Source organism: Drosophila yakuba, chromosome 2R (assembly GCF_016746365.2).
Source record: "Drosophila yakuba strain Tai18E2 chromosome 2R, Prin_Dyak_Tai18E2_2.1, whole genome shotgun sequence".
NCBI lineage: Eukaryota > Metazoa > Arthropoda > Insecta > Diptera > Drosophilidae > Drosophila > Drosophila yakuba.
This window is the reverse complement of record NC_052528.2, coordinates 6,092,573-6,116,338: the sequence shown is the minus strand read 5'-3', so window position 1 is coordinate 6,116,338 and position 23,766 is coordinate 6,092,573. Positions and strand designations below refer to the sequence as shown.

General features: G+C 39.1%; 1 long non-coding RNA gene across 1 annotated transcript; it reads right to left on the bottom strand.

Annotated features, from left to right (window-relative positions):
- Nucleotides 1-15,501: 15,501 nt before the first annotated feature.
- Nucleotides 15,502-19,458, bottom strand: LOC120321018. Its single transcript, XR_005560573.2, has 2 exons — nt 16,171-19,458; nt 15,502-15,789 (listed from the first exon to the last, which is right to left on the bottom strand). It is a non-coding gene; the product is annotated as an uncharacterized LOC120321018 (long non-coding RNA).
- Nucleotides 19,459-23,766: the final 4,308 nt, after the last annotated feature.

The window sequence follows — 23,766 nt, the reverse complement described above, 5'->3', positions numbered from 1 at the left end:
CGTTGCATTTGTAACTGTGTCTGTGTGTTTCGGGCCAAAGTATTTGATACACACAAACAAAGCTCGCTCACACATACAAACATTGAACTACAGAAGCTACTCACACATACGCAGGGACATTTTCACTTTTCACAAAACGTAGGGTACAAAAACCGGCTGAGGACAAAGAATATTATAAATTACATACCAAGTTTTCTCTTTTTTAATCCTGTTTGTTTTTTTTTTCATTCGGCTTCGTCGAGGCCGTGTGTGTTCGCCAGCGTATGTGTGAGCTGAGTGGGTGTGTGTAATTTGGTGTGTTACTGTTGCTGTTTCTGTTGTTGCCGTTTTACACTAGTTTCCATTTTTTGTCGTCGCCAGTCCACCGCTCGTCGTGTTATTATAATTTTAGCAGTTTATTTTCTTTTGCTATGCAAACTTAATTCCATTTCTCTGTTTATGTGCTTACACACTTGTTCAACTTAAATATAGCCTAATGCAGGGTGTCCCAGTTGTCTAACGAACAGTCTTCAATAATTTTATAAGCCAACAATTTTTAATTTTAATATAACATTTCCTATAGTTATTTTTAATTGTAATTATAGTGTACAGTATTATAATATATAAATTGTTAAAAATGCTTACTGATTGCATTAGGTATTGCATAAAATATTATTGATTCAAAGTAATTTTTTTAAGTAAAGCTTCAATAATTTGAAATCTTACATTGTACCACAAAGGTTTCTATTCGTGTCTGTAGTCGCTGAAAAACACCCTGTTTTCTAGCGATCAAACAAGGGCAGCAGCAACACCAACAGCAGCAGAAGCAACAACAATGTGAAGCACAAAAACGTGGTTACCCCGCACAGTCAAAAGTCTGCTCGTCTGGACAGATTGGACGGACATTATTGCTGCTGCTTGCGTCGCTGCCGCAGTCGCTGTCGCAGTTGACGCAGCAGTCGAGGTTGCTGCTGCTGGCAGCGACTGTACCAAACGTAGTACTATAGTACGCAAACAACATGCACACAGACGCAGAGAGCAGAGAGATTGGTATGTACAGACGTGCAATACATACAGATGACGATGGCGGCATATGGCAACATTCCTCGCGCTCACTCAAAGCTACTCTGCCGCAGCAGCGGCAACAGCAACATCAAAAGCACAGCAGGATCTGCAACAACAGCTGTGGCAGCAGCAACAGGAACAACAGCGACAATAACAGCGGAGCAACACTAGGGAAAGCAGCAACAACAACTGACAAAGTGCAGCAAAAGAGGAAGCACAAGTCAAATGTTTAGCAAATCAACAAGGACGATTTAAACAAGAGCAGCAGCAACAGAAACAACAGCCGCAATAACAGCGAAACAACATTAGAGAAAGCTGAAACATCAGCAACAATAACTGACTGGCGAGAGGGTAGAAATCAAATCTTTCAGGAGCAATGATTATTTAACAGCAGCAACATGATCATGAACACATAGCAGCAACAAATTTAAAATGAGCATCAGCGGCAATTACAGCGAAGTAACATCAGAGAGAACAGCAATAACAACTGAAAAAGAGCAACAAAAGAGGTAATATCTATAGGAAAACCAAAACCAGCTTTATCAGCAAAAACATTGAAAACAGCAGCGCCATCGAAAATAGGAATTCTTAACAGCAACAACTTTTTCAAGAACAGCAGCAATAACAGCTGCAACAAAAGCAACGTCAGCAATGTAAAGCAATAACAACATTTTTGGCAACCACCACCGCACACAGCTGAAACATCAACATCAACAGCACCACCCCGCCAACCCCACCCCACTCCGACCTCCCAGAAAATCAGTTTTTTTCGGCTTTGTATTGCCAGAAGTGGGGTTGGTTTTCCTGTGGTGCGTCCCAGAGGCACAGCCGCAGCCTCTGTCGGGACTATAAAAAGGGATTTTTATTATGCTGCTGCCGTAGCTTTTGCTTTTGCTGTTGCTGTTGCGCTTGCTGCTGTTTGCGTGTTGATGCTTCTGCTGTTATCTCTGCTGGCAGAGTTTTCTCTCACCTTGGTGTTTGTAGGTAAAAGCCAGAGATACCAGAGAAACTTTCCTCCAGCTTCGCAGGAGTGTATGTATGTACATATGAGTATGTGTGCATATAGTTAAAGCGCTCTTTTTTGAGTGCTTGTTGGTATGAGATTGCTGTTTAAGCTGCGATTTTTGAAGAGGCTGAAATACACTTTAGTTGGATTTTAGAAATAAATTATGGAAGGGTGAGGCTGTAAAAGTTTTATCGTTAGATAGTTATGTTTTTAAGCTTCATTAAAAAAAAAACAGAAGAGATAAACCCTTTACATTAACTAGTCAGTAACTTAAATAGTTCAAATCTGAAAATGTTTAGTGAGAGCTAATATTAAACAGTTTAAAATTACAGAAACCCGCTCACTTAATACTTCGATTTACGAAAATATGACTTTCGATCGTAAAGTGGGCAATCCCTTCATCCCACAAGCCTGTTAGAATTCCATTAAGCTTTTTTCCATTTCGCCAGTATGGCGAAAACCCAATAAATCTATTCTATTCGCCTATCGAAAATTATAAAAAAAAACTATAAAATGCCCTTTTGTCGAGTTCCCTTTAAAATAATACACTCGAAGTATTTGAGTCAGTCTCGATTGAAGCAAGCTTCCACTCAGATCTAAAGCCGGCAGCAACAGTCTGCCTGTGTATGTACATGCAAGCCCCACACAGATACAAACGCACACACACAACAATGGCCAGCATCAGAGGGAGTACATAAGTATATATGTAATAAAGAGGACCAGGCACAGGATGAGGCCCAGGATGGCAGAGCTTGCCAGTGCCACCACCCCTCGGAAAACAGGGCACTATTGGGATTAAGTCGACGGCGGCAGCGGTACACTGGGCGTGTGTGTGTGTGAGTGGGCTTGAGTGTGTGAGTGAACAGGATGCTGTGAGCGTATTTTGTATTATTTTGTTTTTGCCTTTTGCCATTTTGTACATAAATCACCAGCAGCGAACTGAGGCTGCGAGCTACGGACTGAGAACGCCAGGATGCTGCTGCGCAGCTGCTGCTCTGCTCTGCTCGCAGGACACATCTGTGTGTGTGCGTGTGGGTAAAGGTATGAGTTTGAGTGTGCCGCCATTTGGAATTTTTCGAAATTGGGGTTCGCTACAACAAACGCATTTCGTAGTAGACGTTTAGGCGTCAACTAGTGCGCTTGGTGCTGCGCTTACACGTAAAGCACGCTCTGCTGAGGAGAACGCTTAATTTGAATCTTTAGAGGCTCAGCCTGAGACTGAGTCCTGCCAGGACCTCCTACACCACTAAACAACGACGGCGACAACGACCAACTAACACCCAAACGCCGAGACCCACACTCACCAGTAAAGCCTAATTTAAACAAAGACCATTTATTTCAAGTGACAGACTTTTATTTCGACAGCCACACTATTTTTTAAAACATCCTAACATCATCTGTAGAATTTAACAATACAAAAAGTGATAATGGTGTGCCAAAAATTAAAAATAAATTCATATAAAAGTGTCAAGGCCCGATGCCAAAATATGGAAATGGCCATGAGCTCTCTCTCCTAAATAATTAAATCAGTAATTGATTTTAATGCGTTTTTCGAAAATGTGCGCGTTATATAAAATATTTCCATGGGTATGTACTTGATGTTGTAATGGAATATACGTCTTCTATGTAATGCAAATTTTTGATGTGTCCTTTGATGTCAATGTCGTTGTTATTTTCGTTATTGTCGTTGTTAAATATTGTCCGAAGGAAAACAACAAAAAATCAGACCCTTTGACCACGATAAAGAGTAATGATGATATTGAGTGAGTATGAATGATATTTTATATAAGCACATTACAATCAGACTATTCTTATGTACCGTAAGAAAGGTTTTTAATACGAAAAACACTACTACTAATAATGACCTTAGTTTCAGTTAAATAGGTTTTCATTGATTGTCAATGTTTTAGTTAACTTGGTAAATAATTCTAAATTTATCATTTGTCTTGAAGTAAAAGATATTTATCATAAAAAGTAGTACTAACAAGATTACCTAACCGTACGTAATGTTTTGTAGCCACGTAGCTACCATCATCAAATTCTTATGTAATAATAATAAGGGTTCTGGAAATACGAAACGACCCAAAGAAAAAAGTTTCTTGATCAAACGCAATTTGCTGCTGGAATTACAAATCAAATGTTGTCCAAAAGGCCGGGAATGAAATCAAGTATACGTCCAAGTGAAAACCAAGGGAAAACAGCAGAAACGGAAAAGTGCAAACAGAAAAGTTTCAACGAGCTGAATTTGTACAACTCATCAAATATTCCTTAGCTGGGGCCTGTGTGGGCGTGTGTTGAAACTACGGCAACTGCAGGGCCAGCAAGGACAGCGCACAGCACACAGGACATCGGCAACGCCGAGTCCTTCTGCTTCGAGGGAATGAAAGGTTGCCAGTGGGGAGCGGGCAGCCTGTCGTAAAATCGAGTTCATCGTGAATTCGAAACGAGAAGCCACAAACGGCAGGCAACCCTGCGAATCTCAAGCACTCGCAGGATGCTGGCTATCCTTGCAAACGCTCACACACACACATACACCCACATACACCAACAGACCGACTCACACACCAATACACTGAAGCGAGTGTCATGCGTCGTACGCGATGTCAAGGACCGCACCCAAAAAACTTTTTTCTCGCAACGCGAATTTCTGACAAGCTCTGAGCTCTGATGGACGGATGGATGGGATTTGGGTGCCGCCGACTGCCGATGATTTGTAGAAGCAGCTTCTCTTTTCGCGGAGTGTACACCGCGCGAAATTGTGGTTCAAAGCCAAATTTTCAAGATTTTTAAAAGTACTTAAACATCTAAACACATACATCCTTATATCAAAATATGAATTGAATTTGATCTAGAATGTCGATTGTGATGTGATTTTATAATGGCGATTAAAATAGGAAACTGGTAAATCGAAAACGAAGATCTCCACTTAAGATTTCATATACTAGTTTGAGGCACCCTTGTTCATGGGAAATTAGAACATGAAGTATATTTTAGAAGAATATAATGGTGAAGGGGTTACATTTTGGTTTAACAGAAAAATCTATGGGTAGGGATTTCCAATGTTTTAATAGTTAGGATTTAACTATTTTAATGAAATAAAATAATGTTTTTACTATATATGGAGTTACTGCAAAGATGATATATCTATAATTTTAGGTATGTACATTCCCAATTTTTGTAGTGCACCGTTAATATGCAAGTATTCTTCGGCAAGTTACGTTAGTTAGCGGAAGGAAACAACATTTTGATGTACCACAAAGTCTTCGTCTCCGAAGCTAAAGAATTTTGTTCTTTCCATAAAAAAACATAAGAGTGAATGGAAAGCGAGATTCCCGTGTTTTATTATCCTGCGCACACTTTATTTAGCCGGGACTTCGTTATCTCTTTCGCTCGACTTGCGTACAAATATGTTTGAGTGCTCGTTGTTTTTGCTCGTTTTTCAGAGATTTCTGGGGGTTCTGGTTTTTATGAGTGCCTTGCCATCACGGGTGCATTCGCTCTGCTTTTTTGTCCAATTCGTTTTTGGTTGTCTGCACTTGCTAGGGTTTAGCTTTGTGCAATTGGCGCTTCATGCTCTTTTTGTCAGGTAGGAAATAGTTTTATTCAGTTCGCTTGTTTTTGCTTTGTGTAAGCTTAAAGTCGTACCATACAGAGGAGATAGGTTTTCGAAAAATATGACAAGACTTAAAATATTTCTTGGTATATATATTTTTTTTTTTTAATACTAACTAGTAAACTATGTCTAGTTTTGTAATATTTTAGGTTTAATATTTGTAACTATAAAATCACTAATGAATGGAGAGTAAATGGGTTATAGTAAGAAAAAATGTACTTTAAGTTGTCGTTAAAATTGTTTCGTTCCAGTTTGTGTTTTCCTACAAAATCGATCAGCGCTATTAAAACGTAGCCTTCATTGTGTATCATTAAATTGTTCGGGCAAATATTTACGCAAAATAAATTGCTGAAAATAAGGCCAAGAAAAATCCATAAGAAAAGCGCTTTGACCTCAAACACTTTCATCCTTTAGCTCGGCAAACAGCTTGTTTGGCTAGCATGGAAACATCCTTTCCATTTCGACATTGCTCCTCTGGGTGTCCTGCTGCTGTCTGAGGCAATAAAAGCAAGAGGAGGACCCAAAGCAGAAGCGAAACCATTGACATTAAAATCATGCATAAGTGCTCATATGGCGGCAATGCGACAGTGATGATGCCACCAGCAACTACAACAAAGGGGGCTAATTGCCAGGCATTGAAATAAAGTGATAGTGGGGCAGACAGTGAAAGGGAAAGGACCCATTGGGAAAATATACCTTTCCATGTCGTCTATTAAAAAATGCAAAACATGGCACGCATAGATAGTAAAGGATTTATTTAATCATTTCAGTATTAACTAAGCGAAAAATTTGACTAATTCACAAGTTTAACAGAGAAATCCAAGATATTGGTATTTCTGGTTTTAGGTATTTGAAGTCAGAACAAACCCTTTCTTAATGAAGAATACTGAAATATTTCAGGCTATTCGAAATAAATTAATTATCTAAAATGGATTTCATTTAACATATAAATACCTTTTAAGCTGGTTGAATAATAATAATGTATTTGACTTAATCCAAATAATATGTAAATTTCTAGCATATTGCTAGAAGGTTCTGAGAAATCTATGATCTCATCTTTCGCGTCGCTGGGATATCACCAATTAAAATGCATATTTTATTTCTGTAATTTCTGTGTGTTGCCCAATGAAGCGAATTCTAGGGCAGCTGGCAATCGATAAATGCCATCAAAAAAGTATGAAATGCCGCTGACAGACGGAGCAAATAACTTAAATAGCTACAGCGAGCATATAGGGTAAAATCTATAAAGCCAAGGATGCTGGGAGTTTGTTAGCTGTTTTAATTTCCATTCATCGGCACAAAGGCAGCTGGCTGACACTTTCCACAGCTGATTGCATGCAATTTTCAATGCCGCTGCTTTGGGCGCCAAATGTGATGCAGGAAAAACGCTCAGGGAGAGATTTTCCCTCAGCCTATTGTCCCTTCTATGTGGATGTGTGTCACGGGCCACGGGGTCCACCGTTTTCTTTACGGCCTATTCAGCTTGCTGTTTGCCGATCAGCTGCTGCAAGACAACAATGCACACAATGCCGCTTTATTTTCCATCCCCATCCCCATCCCCATTTTCCTCTCCAGCCGCCCTGTGTCCTCTGTGCGATTTTCCTCTGTTGTGCATTTTCCAGATGCAACCGGGATTTCTTTAGGTCTGTATGACGGCGTTTCGGTGTGAGTGAGAGCATTTGAAAAAGGGATATCGATCGGAAAAGCGATTACACTTTGATTTATGGCTGTTAAATTATTCACAAATGTGACTAATACGGTTGAATAAACTAAAAATATAATTGTAATAAATTGCAAGAACATAAAAATTGGTAGATTTTTTGAAACTTTTGTTATTTTTAACTATTTAAAAATGAAAGACTCTGTAAAAGGCGCAGGAGACTAACGATTGGGCATTTAAATATTTGTGCAGCGAAAAATTCAAATTCGTGGAATTAAACATACGCAGTTACTGTTAAAGCTACAGATATTGAATTTTTTTTAGCAATGATGTATGAATATAACATTTATAATTATATTTTGAATATATTCTATAATATTAATAGGAACTATTTTAATATCATACTCTAAGGAATATATATACGATATCAGAACAATCACAATTTGCATAGAGTAAGCTTAAATTTCATTTAAAATACAACCCAACAATTTGCCTTTATCAAGGTATTACAATCAGCACAAAACCAACTTAACGGCAGGCTAACAATATGAGACTATAAACATAATGACATCGCGGCATCCGTGGGCTCAATCACCTTTGCCGCTGTACAGCTGCCACCTTTGGAGGTGAGGGGTAAATCACGGTTCGCATTCAATGAGGAGACGGGCGCATAAACAGGATATAAAAAGTGCATTGGCAGTGCTATAAAAAACAAAACGCAAAAGGATACACACGACTCCCATTCAGATACGCACACAGATGAACATAATCGTAAAATCAGTAAGGATAACAAATATGCCAGGCAATCGGTGAATGAAACCCACTGGCAGCTGGCCCGCCAGGACGAGAACGCAAACTGAGGCAAAACCGGATTTGTGGCCTAAACTCAGAGAGGGGAAGAGAGCGAGCGTGAGCCTGTGATCTCCCTGGAAAAGGATCGTGATCCTGTTACCGTTCATCCCCTAAATGTGCCAAGCACTTTCCATCCCGAACGTGAGTACTTAAGGACATGGCCGGTATCGGGGTTCTTGTATCGCAGCGCATTCGCCAATCCGGGCAGTTTGATCGCGACTTTGGTGCCGAGCGGATCTCCAATCTCCCATTCTGGGTCCTTTGAAATGTTTAAGTTTGAGACAATAAACTTTGAAAAACGTGAGAGTTCAAACCGGTTCGGGTCTCGGTTTCACTTTCGTTCGGTGACCTCATGCGGTTTCGACTCGGTCAAGGATATTCTCGTCATTGGATATTTCCTAAACTTCAGTGAGTTTCGTCGTTATGCAATGAGTAAAGCCCAAGTGTTCTTCATCATTTGGTACGTTTTTCTCCTGGTATCCACTGTAGGCCTATATGTATTTCCACCATAAGGCACGCGGTGAATGCCAAGAGCGAACGCAGTTCTACAAATTTCTCATACCCAATGATAGACCAAAACTGCCTGACAGCCCTAAAACTTCAGCGACAAATAAAATAAACAAGTTTTAAAATAATACAAAAGTTCACTAAGTGTGGAAAAGTAAATATTGAATACTAAGTAATGTGAAACGATACTAACAACACAAAATATTTTTTTATATTTACCATAAAAGAAGAACATTTTATATTTTAGTATAAAACTTCGAAAAGTGTTTATCCTGCTTCTATTTGACACTGATTATCTATCTATCTGTGCACTCAAAATATTCATTTTCAAAATAGTAAATGTTAAAAAGTAGAAGCATTTGACAACTACTTTATTTATTTACCAAACATATTTTTAAAGGAATTCCTCAAATTGCTTATTAACTGGATTTTAAAGTATTACATTAAGATGTTGATGTTGAGTACCACAAGTTAGTAAAGTAATAAGAAATAAAGTATTTAAGAACCAAAACAGTAAAGAAAGGGTGAACTTATCCTTTTTATCCTTATACTCTAGCTGCTATAAATTAGATGGCTTTAAATCGCAAGCCCCACACCCAAGGTAAGGGCTTTTCTTGCCGAATGTTTTTTATTAAATCGCAGGCATAACTTAGAAGATGGCGTCTAAAAAATGCCAACGAGCTCAGCCAAGCAAGCGAACGAAGCGAAATTAATATTTCTTTAGCGGAAATTAATTTAACGTCAGCTACATGCAAAATCCGTCGCACAAATATGCATTAGACGGGGCTTAGTGCAGCTGGCAAGACGACAAGATGAGATGAGAATCAACGACCGTGCAAGGACAACCCCAGGTGGAAAAGGGCGTGGCACATCCTCCCACCTTAGCTCCCACCTGCCACCCATAAACTGAACGAATGACGCTGTCAAGCTTCTAAGTTGTCAAAAGAATGAGCAACTAAGAGGGAGCAGCAAAGTTGGTAAGTAGGAAGGAGCTTCTTACTTCGAGGGCGCGAGAAATTTACTACAAAATATTTAATATTAAATCTGCTCAATAATCCAAAGAAATTCAAAAATGCAAGAAGCTGATAAAAACAGATATAATACTATATTTAAGGTGACCAACTGCCCGATACCCGTTAATAAGCTAGTGTAAATATGCACAGCAGAAACATGAAAATACAGTTTTCAATACTGCTGGCTGTTAAACTTAATTTAATTGCATTTTGTGTAATAGTGTGTAGTTCATAGAACTACGTTTTGGCAAAGCGATAAAAATGGGCCAGACGAATAATATAACTAACTAAAACGGAAAACTGTATTTTTGATATCCTGATCAAGAATTTATGAACTTTATCGGGTGACAATTTCATTCTATCTACTACTTCTACTTCATAACGAGTCTAGTATACCATTTCTATGCCACGAGTAACGCGTATGAAAAGTAAAAACAACATTCTAAAGTCCTGCGCCTTAGTTGGTGATAGGTGGAATGGGTTTGGGGGCGATGAAAGAGTTTTACTTAGTTACACATCCGAGGCCACACCCACGCGCATACAGAATAATGCACACACACGCATCAGTGCAATTTGTTCCATTTTTTGCGCTTTTCTAGGCGCTTCTCAGATTCGCATATCCTTGCATAAAATCACAGATACAATGACGCAGTCCTGGCACGATTTGGAGTTACTCACTAAGGAGAATTTAAATTGCAATTTATGCCGACCTATCATAAGTTATTTCTACATAACGTATACTGTTAGAAAAGAAAATATATAACGTTCAAAGGCAACGATAAAAAAGATGAAATTTTTTTGAAATCTAAAGGCTACCGATTACTTCGTAATCGTCTAAGAAAATTAAGGCTTAAGCCAATTAAATTCGTAAATTATTAATTTCGTTTTGGTCGGTTCTTGCCATAACTTAAAGAATTTCTCCTAGTGCTTGTGTTTCCACCCACACAGATGCTAGAACCCACAAAAAAGGTGTACATGTGTGTATGCCTGCTTGCCTGAGGGATTTATGCAGTAGTCGTTGCTGTTTTTGCTTTTCCTTGGGCCTTACCGCTTTGGCATGCAAATTTATTTGCATGGAAATGAAGGCTGACTCGCATTTCGCATTTCACTTCTTGGCTCCCCGGTCTCCGGTTTAGTTCTCAGTTTACAGATTCCAGTCCTGGCTCCTTCCGCTCCTTTTCAGAAGCAGTACGCGCTGAGCAGTCGGGCGTATGCGTTCCATTTCGCATATGCATAAAATGCTCCAGCACTTTGGGGTTTGCAGAGTTTTGAGTTTGTTTTTTGGCCCCGGGCAACTCAACTGGCTCCTTTGTGTCTCTGGGATCCAGTGGCAGCTTTAGCTTATGCTGATCCACATGGGTTTCTCTCTTTTTGGGGTTGTGAAAACTTAATAACCGTTCAATGTAGATTACTCGCTGGATGCCCAAAGCAAGTTGTTTTCATTTACTGGCAATCGATTGAATGAATGGAAATGGTAATCAGATTATCCTAGAATGCCTAAAGAAAAAACTCTCATTCTTAAATTTTCCTAGTTTTGAATATATGTATATAGAGAGATTTTTTCCAACTTAACCCCGGTGTTTTTATTAAAAAACTGTAGCTTTACTCTATTTTTGTAAGAAGTTTATACCCCTTCTCATTTTATCTTAATGAAAGGCCTCTGGTTGCGTCAAATCACTTTGCAAACAATTGCTAGTCGATAAGTTGTTCCACACAAACTTTTCAAGATGCACTCATGGAAAATTTTCGACAGCTAACTATGAACGATTTCCCAACCAATTTTCCCGCCTGCTTGCTCGTTATGTGTGCTTTAACCACCCCACGCCCCAAGGCAACCACATTTTGATTGGCATTTGCATAAGCAGTTCAATGCATTTCCATTGCGGCGCAGAATGGGTTAGGATCTGACTTCCTCCTCGGCGGTTCGAGTGCCCTAACCAATGGCATGTTGGAGCATATGTGGTGCTGTGTGCAGTGTTTGCATAGTCCTAGTCCCTGCTCACATAGTTATTGCCGTTTATGAATACCGAGACCATTTGATTTGGCCATGCATGAAAATGCACACTCATAAGAGCGGAAATTGAAAATATATAAATTTTGCACACAGGCGCAAAAGGGTTACTGGATATTGCATTTTCTGGCTGGGAAAAACATACCATTTCGACGTGCCTATAATTAAGATGGCTTACAACTGAGTGGGAGCGGCCGGAGATTCCTTTTGAAATGTCTGCCCAGCCCGAATAATGAAGAGTTTTTGAAATAAATTCTCGATTACATCGATAGAGCGAGCATCAAATGAAAATGGAAATTGCAATGGGTGGATTCCTTTGATGTAGCTCAATAATTTCCTTACAAAATAAATCGCATATTTGCATAAGAGAAAATTACCATTTTCCGCCTGTCTCTGACAGTCGATTGAATTTCATCCATTCATACTCCGTGGGATGAGTGAATTTCACACATATAAAGCTTCAAAGAAAGTAATTTGGCATATTAATATAGATTTTCATAGCTTTTGGCTAAGTAGATATTCCAATTAAAACTAATTGAATTCTGCCGTGAATAAATGGATAAGATATATTCAAGGCAATTAAATTGAGAGGAAAGCCAAATCAAAATTTAGGCTCCATGTGTAGGCGTGTGTGGCATGTGCGGCTCAAAACAATAAACCCATAAAAGCAGAAACAGAAAAATAAATCATAAAAGTTCCGCCTGGCCATTAAAAGTAGAACTGCAAGCTAAGCTAAAAAGGCTTACGACTTTGTTCTGGCCAATGTCAGAGCAGCAACACCAAAATGTATCTCGTAACCCCTCGCAAAAATCTAATAACACGGGGGCATAAGAGGAATTTCGCACAGATTTCCGAGTAACAAGCTCCGTTTCCCATTACGCTACAATAAATCTGTGCATGCAATGAAATGTAACACGAGATATTGAATCCTGCAGTGGGGGCCAAAGGGCAAAAGGGACTCTGAGCTGCTCCTGTGGCGTAGAGATAAAGAAAAGTGGCAGCAAATGCGGAAGAATAATGCGACAGCACGAACAACAGGCGGGCGGTGTTGGCATGGGTTTCGGGTGGCTGGCTTACAATGGCGGAAAATATAGGAAAATGTTGGGAATATATAGGCTGGGGGAAGGCCCAGATTCCACTTTCCAGAGCCCAAAGACAATGCAACGCCCGCAACATGGAAAGCCAACAATTGCAATGCAGCATCTAATATTTTATGCGTAAGAGCAATTCAGACGCGGCCAACTTTCCGTCCATAAACAAATGGATGTAGAATACTCGGGCATACTCTTCCTTAGATTCGTCTTGCTTTACGTCTCCATTGGATTGCTCTTGGAGTTGCAATCCACTTACATTTGCATAGTTAAGCCACGCTGTTCCGAGAAGACAGAATACTTAAAGGGATATAAATGTAAACGGTCAAATTTGAGGTATTTTTAGTGATTTATTTCAAGTGTATAGAAGTGTACCTATGCTTACAACGAGACGGGTCTTCTAGGTATTTGCTTGGTATTGTGAGCGATAGAGATCGTGAGACGTGACCGAGGTCAGAAAATACAAAACTACAGTGTTAAGCATAAGTGTATCCTCCATTTGTACCCAAATAACATAAAATAAAATAAAGCTTTAACCAAAAAGCAATTTTCAGATAATTGCCATTCCTAACCCCTTTAAAAATAAAGGGGTAAAAAGAACTTAATTCTATTATGTTTCTCATAATATGAGGCCCAGAATTTCATTAAAAACCCAATAAGAGTATATGCCGTATGCATGCAACATTTTGAAATGCCACTCCTTTTATTTGCAACATCAATTCCTTCTTAACATGATTGTGCAAGTTTCCATTAAGGGAATTAGTTGCAAAATAATAAAAGCGTCCAGGACACAGACTTCGAATGCCACAACATGCACACACCCAATAAAGGATGCTTCGCTCTTCCATATAAAAATGTCTATATAAACCAGTGGATGTGTGCTTGCTTGGCTGATTTATAGAAGGTGACAGATGTGGGCACCGAGTGATAACAAGCTTTTCCCTCTTTCGGCACAAAATTCTATCCAATGCTTGGTAGACAAAGGCAGCCACTGGAAAAATGCCTTTAGTTTGGTGTTGGAAATTTTCCTTTTTACCACTCAGTGCAAATAGAAAGCCAGGCACAGAGAATGGCGAACGGCGAACGAGGAATGGGGCTAGAATGCTGAAAAGGGGGCCAAAAAGAATTGGCCCCGGCTGTCGACTTTCGGTTCGCTTTTATAGTAACAGCTGCAACTGACGGGCATGAAAAGTGGTTTTTGGAGCGCGAAAATACTAGAAAATGTTGGCAACGCCTTGGCCACGGACTGCTAAAAATATGTAGAAGAAAAGTGCTGAGGAGTGTGGAAATATTTTTCACAGTTTTACTATAAATTAAAGCAATGACGCCAACGCCGACATCGTCTTTCACATGTAACTGGCTTCCTTGGTCTGGACGCTAAAGTTCATACCGAAATTTATTTTTATATTATCAGCGGAAGTCCGTTGGGAAAAATAAAAAACTGGTAGACCGCATGTGTAACTGAAGTATAACCAAAAAGTTTTTTTTACCAAAAACTTCCCATCTATTTTCTCAACCTTTATTCTGTAAATTTTCACATCATAGAGTATACTATACTTTCTTCACATGTATGTTGTCTGTTCAGAAAGGCTTTAGTTTTTGCTGTATTAATGAACACGTATTTCTGTTAATTTTCTAATTACTTCGTTTACATATCTTGAAAAATTAGGGAAAAGACAGTCAATGTTATTGCCGTCAACTTATTGCAATCAGAGAACTGATTAACTCTACATAATTTTGAGCAACTTCTATTCTTAATTATTAATACTTTAAGCGGGCCTATTTTTACATCTATGTACGAAAATGTCTTCACTGGATTTTTTATCATTACAGTAATAAGTAACTCGTTGGTGAACTACTTTGCTTTATAAAATTGTACACAATTGTTTTACAGTTTTCTTACCCGTGCCATAAATATTTTGTAATCAATTTGCCAGAGAGCAAGGCAGGAAATTCCAGGTAAAACTTTTACAACCACTATAAATTGACCAAATGTTATAAAATTGGCTCTACAGGCAACAATTTAATTTATTAAAATTGGCCAACTAACTGCCACAACTAGGCTGCATTTTTTCTAAAAGTGCTGCGGCGGAAATACAACAATTTCAATTTATTAATTGCCATTCAAAAACACGCAAACCATTGTAAAAATAATTTAATTTAATGAAAGGGCAAAGCCTAGCAGTAAAACCATACAAAAATTGCCCTTAAAGAGTGAACAATGAAACGCTTATTTTTCATTTACAAATCATTAAAAAAAGAGACAGAGACATGGCAATTAAATTCAGTGAACCTTAATGAGGCTGTTGGAAAGGAGGCACTACCAATATCACATGGCTGGCGCAGCAACTGAAAAGCAAAACGAATTTTCCTGCGAAAAATTGGCAACGTTGCATTTCCATTTTCGTATCCTTGGGGTCGTCCTGTTGATTTCATTTCATTTAGTCGACTCAATGCAACTTTTTTTCGTTGCATTTGGCTGTCGGAGTATTTGTTGTTTGTCGACTATATGTGGATTTAACACTGTAGGAAAACATTTGGCTTTAATCAAAAGTAGCAATTTTATAATTTTTGATTAACCATTTTAAAATATTGTCAGCTCAATAATAAATTCTTTATACTATTTAAAAATGTACGAAATATTTCTCTTTGTTTTCGTTTTTTTTTTTTTTTAATTCTTATGCCTCTAATACGTATATTCAACATGAAACAGGTGCTATCTAGTTTTATATTAAATTAAAAATTGTCAAATTTGTCGAAAAGTGTATTTGGTGCCCGTTTATCGTCGCTTTTGTTGTTTTCGCGCCACGCCAACGCGGCCACAACAATGGCGGCCATCGCGTTGCGATTTAAGTGCCTTTGTATTGGTGTTTCCAATGGCGTCTGGCCGGCCATTAGTATGCCAGAAACAACGACCACAGAGAGAGAGGGTCTCACACCCACAGCACACACACACTGGCAGAGATACAGATCGATTGGTGGAGCAACATGTCTGTGGAAAATTATTTATAAATAAATCGGTATGCTTCTAAAATATTAATTGCTTATTGCGAATCAGTCTATTTGATTACTTATTTATTCCATATTTTGTATTTCGTACGAAAATATACTGACAGCTAATAGCGTGTTACAGATTTCAACACTAGAAAATTCATGAAAATAATTTACCCAAATACATATGCAACATAAAATGAAAAACAAGGTAAGGTAAGGAAATTAATTGCAAATAACGCTGCATGACAAATGGCAAACACAAGAAATTACATATTTTTCATTTGTCAATTTACCAGAATTCTCCTTTGACCTCATTTCATAATCTTATTGTTATTACCACTTTAAAAAAAAATCAACAACCCCTTATTGCAACTCTTACACTGATGCTCGCTGTTTTTTCCACCAATGAACCATGCTGGCAGAAGCATCATTATCTTGGCCATAATAAATCGCTCGGCATCAGCATGCTGCAAACGTATTTCCGTGGGGATGTCCCGGACCTGACCAGTAGTTAGATAGATGGTGATGGACCATCGCAGTCCTGGAGTGGCTTTGCCGAGAAATCGAAACAGGACAAGAGGCAAACATCATGCCACAGTGGAAAAGAAAAAAAACCAGAAAGGAGGAGAATTCAAATGCCCAAAACAACGAGAAGAAAGAGTCAGAGAGCGGTGTATGAACCCCAAAACCCTTGGGGTTCGCTGCCCCTCCATTGTGCCCCCCGACCCACATTTTTTTGGCATTCGCATCTCCCGCCACTCCCCAGTGGTGGCAAGAAGCCGGCAAAAAGCAACAACCGGTAAAATCGAATGTTCACTTTGCACACAGACACACAGATACCCACTCCCTAATGGCTCACTCCCACACAATGTATGTATGTACATATATACACACAGAGCAAGCCGTGGATGTATGGGTGTGGGTCTGAAATTTTGCACACATTTACAGTAATTGTAAATGTGTTGAAAATCGTTTGCATGACTGTGAGCAAAACACTTCGGAGAAGAAATTGCTCTCTCGCTGTGTACGTGTGTGTGGGTGAGTGTGTGCCTGTATTTGCTCATTTGTTAAGGGGAAATGGCCTTTGTCTGTCTTCAGCTGATGTGTGCGGGTGTGTGTGTGGGTGTGCGGGTGTGCTTGGGGACCTGCACCGGTGCCTGTGTGCGAGTGCCTGTTGGCCGTGAGCGCAGCCATGTTTTTTCCAGCGAGACAAATGGCGCAGGCGCCATTGCAAACACTGAGAGAAATTTGGGGAATCGGAAAAGGAAATAATACAACATTTTATTAAAACCGTGCTTTTTGTAGTATATTTCAAAAATAACAATTTTATGTTGTGGCTACTTATAATGTTATTAGTTTCGAATTACATTTTTAAACCTTTTTTAAGTAACAATATTATAAGAAGATAAGATAAGATATAGATGAGAGATATATATAGGAGTAAACTAAATTATTATTTAAAATCATATTATTTTAGTATACATCCACAAATATTTTCATACATTTAAACATTTAAATTGTCCCTTATGTTTGCTTCAGTTCATAAAGAGAATTAAAGGGTAAAATATACATTTTATTTGAAATATAAATGTATTAGATAGAATTCTATCAGAATTTTTTAATCCCTCTTCTTCTATTTTACAACTAATCAAACTTTAAATCTTGTTTGGCACTTGAGCGCTTCAGTTCCCGGGTCGACTGAAATGTTACTTTTTCCAACAGTTTTGCCAACTTGCACGGGGCAGGGCAAACAATGTTGAAGCCGGCAACCACTTGAGAGTCGCCCAGGACCCATGACAGGATAATGGAAAGGATAGGATAGGATGCGATTGGATGTAGAGGTGTACCTGGCAACGGCAACGGCGAGACATCTCTGCGGCGGGCTGTACATGGCAACGGCTTTTATAGCCCTCACAGCTACGACCCAAACCCCACTTGTCGGTCTGCGCACAACATGGCGTATGGGCAACGCACACAAATGCTCTCGTTGGCATGGCAACCTTGACTACCTGGTGCTCATGCCCTGGCAGCTTAACCTCATCAGGCGCTCCGGTCTGCGGCCGCAGCTGCAAATATGCCGCATCCACCTACGAGTCCTTGAGTCCTTTTTGGGATGCTTTTGCTGACGCTGATGTTGCTCCTGCTACTCCTACTGCTTCTGCTGCCATTTGCCATTTTTCGTTTTCGTGTGCAGACTTTGGGTTTTAATGGATCGATGAGTGCTCTGCACTCTGGCTGGTTGGCTTACTTGTGGGCTGTCATCCTTTTTTGTGGGGCCCAAAAAGTTTTCTTTGCCGCTGGATGGCTTCTTATGTGATTCCTTTTTTTGCCTTTACCCATAGTACATAGCAGCATTATGTATGTACGTAGGTAGAAGGCTCGTTGACAGGCATTTGCTTATTAGATTTTCTCGGGTGCCAAGATGCGGTCAGGTAACAATTTTGTAGGTTAGCTGGTTACCAAAGCTTCGAGTGGTTTGGCCAATATTTAAATCAAGAGTATAAAAGCGCTTATTTGCTCTGTGCAATTTCCACTTGAATGGCTCTGCAAATGGAATCTATTTTAAAATTGAGATTCATTTGTTTGTCCTTTGCTTAAGCAGGGCAAACATGCAACAGAATAAATAAGCTTGGTCAAGAATACAAAAGATTCTATCCAGTACATCTTGGCTCTGACATGTGCATGCGGTGAATTCTAGTTTCAGACTACTATTTTCTCCTTTTCGGACATGCAAACACGCACACAGCTGTGTCTGTGTAAGTTTATGCTCTTTATTGCAAAAATATTTATTCAGTAAGTTTCTGTTCATATATTTGTCGGCTCGCTGTTTGCTCTTTGAACTCTATGGCAGAAGTATTTTTAATATGCGCAAATAAATATTGAATTATGAGCAACAAGGCAGGACTCGGACAGCTGGCGTTTGTGAGATGCAAAGATACAAGGAATATCAAATTTGCTTGCTCCGAGGATTTATGAGACGGGGAAAAAGGGAATGGCTTAGTAGCTGGGCGTGGTGATAGTATATATTTAAGCTTTAATATTATACCAAAAGCAATTATCTTGTTCATGGAAAAAAAACATCCTATATTTTGACCACTGGTTGTATAAGTAATTCTCTTGAAAAGGGAATTTACTTCTACAGAAATATGAGTAAATGGCTCTAGTTGGAACCTTATTAAAAAACGTTCTCTCTTTAACACGGAAAACTGTTGTGCTTTGCTTAAAGCGCCAATTGACGGCAACATTTTCAATTTGTCTAACGAGTTGGTGCGGGCCAAAAGTTTTGCTCATAAGCCAGCCCACATGTGGCAAGACTGCCGTTCCAACGTCACAAAGCCATCAAATGCATAAAGGCTTAGCGGCCGGGAGTTTTTACCCTACATGCTGCATCCTTTGCTAATGGGAAACAATTTCCGAACATTGCGAATTTTGCGCGCTAATGAAGTGCGGCAGCCAGCCCTCCAATATTTCAATATTCCGCCCAGCAATTAAAAAAGAATATTTTCATAATCAATTGTTAATTTCCATAGCTTGTGTTTCTTTCTTTTTTTTTGGCCGTCGTTTCTCAATGATGCTTTGTACTCTGACTGCATATAAATTGGCTTAATTCGCAGAAAATGGCAGAGCTGAATCACAACAGCCCGAAGACCAGGAATCCCATCTGCAGCATCGGCACATCGCCATCATCATCATCTGCTGCTGTTGCTACTGTTGCTGGTGCCGGTGCAGCAGCAACATCTACGTTGACAACAGCGACAACAAGAACAATGGCTGGGGGAATTATATGTGGGATGTGTCGAGAAAAACTTTGCAAATGAATAATCCACAATTGTGTGTCGGAGCACAAATTGCTATTGTTGCTTGCAGCCAGTCAAGAAATGAATCTCTGCATGAGTTGAGCGTAAACAAGTCGAAAATGAAAATACTCTAAAAGGAGCAAAAGATATTTCACCTTTCTCGAAAATACAGAAAAAGGTTCTGAGCAACTTGGTTCCTTGCAATTAAAATGATTCTTTAAATGAAGATGATTGGAATTGAAATCTTAATCAATGAGTAAGAAATATGTATAAATATTTGATGATACTATTTATTGAATATTGAAGCAAGTGCTAATATATTTGTCCATGTATCATTCTGTTTCAAAAAGACCACCATACCCTTTTGAAGTTTTCAGCGATAGACATGCATTGTTATTGTTTTTGCATCTGGCATGCTCAAGTGGAAAAAAGCATTGCGTATACGCCCGAGTGCACTTGGCAATAATAATTTGAGCTACCATGGCAGGCATTCCAAAGCGACAGACAAATACACAGGATAGATGGACAGACTGACAGCAGGTAGGTGGCACACACATTGGTGGTGGGCGCATTTCATCAGCAATGGCCGTACTGCGTCACAAATCACCATTGGCTAAGCAACTACTTCTACGCACACCCACACCAAAAGTGCACTGAAAAAAAACGAAATGGATACCTTTTGCAAAACGACAATAATGCCTAATTATATTTAGTTACAACAATGTTCTGCGGTGTTAGTTCCACGTAACAAAGTATTAATAATGGAATATAAACTCAGAGCCAATGCAATCTCAATTTTTTCCACTGCTTGCAACATACTCAAAGCTAAATCGCCGTCATGGCAACTGAGAAGATGGAAGATATACATATGAGGCTCAGGGATAGATGGGCGGACCTCTTTGTTGAGTGACTGCTGCTAAGCTAGGGGCTTTTGCTGCGTTTATGGCCAAGGCGAAGGTGTGGTCGGAAGTAGCCACCCCTCGGCTTTTGGCCAACTGCTGTGTCCTTTGTATGCGAACATCCTCGCACACGTCCACATCAATCAATAAATAAATGCGAGCATAGACATGCAAATCCTTAGGCTGTACAGGCTTTGCTCCAAGTTGGCAATTGTAAAATGGCATTAACACTAAGCCTCTCAGCTAGATGGACTTCTCCATTTTATCATTCTGCTGTTAATGCGTTTCAGGTAAATTAGTTGCCTTGGAGGTCAGCATATTGTGCACATTAAGCTGCCGAACATTATTTGTAAGTTATCTAACAATACCCATTTTAATAACTTGGCTTTAGAGCACGTGGACAAAGCGAAATTGATTTTGCCTGGTTATGAGACGCAGTAGGATTTGACAGAACTAAATTTACAAATTCTGAGAAGCAGAACAAAAGCCATCTCTACTGAGTTTATTTAGGCGCACAAAGTTTATTACAGCAGTTTAAGAACTTGCTCAGTTTCCAATGAGTTTAACAAAGTGAACACTATTAGAATCTTTGCAAATTCTTTAAATCAAATTTAAAAGTAGAACATAGCTGGCAAAATGTTCTTGTTAAAATCTGTTAAAATATAGTTTGTTAGTTCAAGGATATTCCTCAAACATGTGCGTGGTTCAAAATTCCAGCAACAATTATGTAAATAAATTTTCCAATTACGAAAACTTTTTCAATTTAATACCAATATAAAGGAGAAACTTCTCTCCAATAGTTCTTGCCAACTGATTGTTGTCAGAAAATCATAAAATCAAATGCCTGATCGAGGCGCAACTTTCGCGAAAGAAAAATACAATTTGGAAATTTTATTACACACTTTCCATTCTGTCAGTTTGTGCGGAGCATTGCGACAGCAGCCGGCGAAGTCCTGTGCCTGCAAATATCATATCGTAAAATGGAAATGAAATTAAACGCTGAACATTATTTATGACGCTGTGCATATCGAATGGCCAAAGGACGAGGGCTGCTCCTGCTGCTGCTGCTGCTCCAGATGCACCCTTTATTATTGGAAATGGAACGCACCACCTTGGCCGCGAGCTACGTGCAGGGATTCGAGTGGAATTTACTTTGTTTTCCATTTACATTCGCTCGCCTGGCACTTTGTTCGCGTGTTCATTTTTTCACTATTATTTTGTGCCTAATTTGCATATCGTCCGCGCTTCCTGATTCTGATCCTGACATGCGCCGCCGTTCCGTTATCTACGTCCCTGGGAAAGGGCCATCCCTCGTCCTGACAGCCTCCACCGAAATTTGTTGCCTCCGAAGGACTTGCAGTACTATGTGCATCTGCATCGCTGCACCGCGTCCTTCTGCTCTTACTGCTTCATTTAAAGTTTATTCGGCAACTTCAAGTGAAAAGTTAAGACAACTTTTTGGTCCGCCCCAGCGGCCCGCTTCGAATTGGAGAAGAACACAAAATGCCATTTCCGTTTCCGGTAACTTTTGCCCCAAGAACAAAGCCAAAGACGAAGTCAGAAATGTTATACCGGGACTACGGTATAAAACGATAGCTTAATACTCTGACAAAACAGATTTTGAAATGTAAATTATATAATGTACGAAACCTAAGCTATATATCATGGTACGTAGTTTTTAAACCCTGAAGCTTATTAAAATAATAGCGAAATTAAACCACTTGTTCAGATTAAACAAAATGCTTCCATGTGCATATTATCTCATAAAAAGTTTTCACCTAAATTTGCATAATAACATAATTAATTTAAATTTTCATTATGTTTATAGAAACTAGCGCACAACTATATTGTTTAGTTCGTATGTAATTAGGCTAATTGCTTATTTTTTGTAGCTTGCCATATTTATTGTAACCTAAATTTATTGTTAATTATTGTAACCATATTTATTAACATAAATATTTCGAAAATATAAAAATAATAAGTTGAATTAATCCATTTACTTTGGAATTCAAATAGTTGGCGTACTCTACTAAATATCGCCCAAAAATTCCATTCAAACACAGCCCCACTCTCCCGCCCCAAAACATAAATTCCACTCAAATAATATTTGCTATTGTTGTGGAGCTCATTAGTAGCTGCTGGGAACAGACAGTACAACTGAAAGCTATGGGCGTGCAAGTGCGGCAAAGGAACAGCCGGAAGCCGTGGGCGAGATGCCACGCCCAGGATATCCAGGAAAGACTTTGTATTTCACCCACACGTGCGAGCAACTCGGGATCAAGTTGGGACCTTGCATTAAGCGCTCTCCTGGGTGCCCAATCCAGGCCCACTCCACACCTGTTGTGCGTGAGTCTTCAGGACTTTGAGTTTCGAGGGGCGGCTTAACTTATGACTGCTGAAAAAGTTGTCTCGCTACATAAATTAAATTAGAAGTTGCCTGTGAGGACGTGTGCATCTGATATTACGTTTATGCTGCGACATTTATGAGTTCGCAAGCTGCATCGTTTAAAAGAAATGTTTGAATAACTTCTAATAGAAAGTTCAGTTTTTTATTGGTGGGATCCAAAAAATAGTTTTAAATTTTTCGTTGGTCATTGTTAAATAACACAATCATTAATTGTTTGTTTTCCATTTAATAATCTTTTAAACCATGCCTTAATATTTTTCAAGTTCTCGCATTTTTTTTGTCTCGCATAAACAATGAGTATTGGATTCTTCCTTTTTTTGTTGCGAGAATACCTTTTGCGGTTGACATTCATTTGTGGAAATTTATGTTAATTAGAATTGAATTTCGACGCATGCAAAGTTTCGTCGCTCGACGTCTTCGTTCAGTCCTCATTTGATTCAATTTATCTGGGCCTGTCAAAGAATGACAAAGAAAAAAGGACTCGAGTGCGCGGAGGTGTCCTTTCGCAAAACTTTTTTCTTTGGCTTTTCTTTTCTCTTACTGACGTTGGTATTATGTCGTCATTCCAGTGTTTTTTTTTACTCAAACGTCAAAAAGTTTCCACAGGGTTTTCGTATTTTGCGGTTGTGTCGAAATGATTTGTGGAATTTCTTTATTATACGAATATTTAGCATTGCGTGCTTTTGTGGCTTGTTAAATCCATCAGTTACATATAAAACTAGATTGGTATTATTGTGCTCGGTGTTTCTTGTCTCGGTTGTTTCCTGCAATGAAGTTTTGGGACTCTCCCCATCACTCTTTCCGTGCGCTTTTTACTTGATAATTGTAATTTTAATGTGTGTCGATTTTTATCCCCAATTGAAGCACTTGTA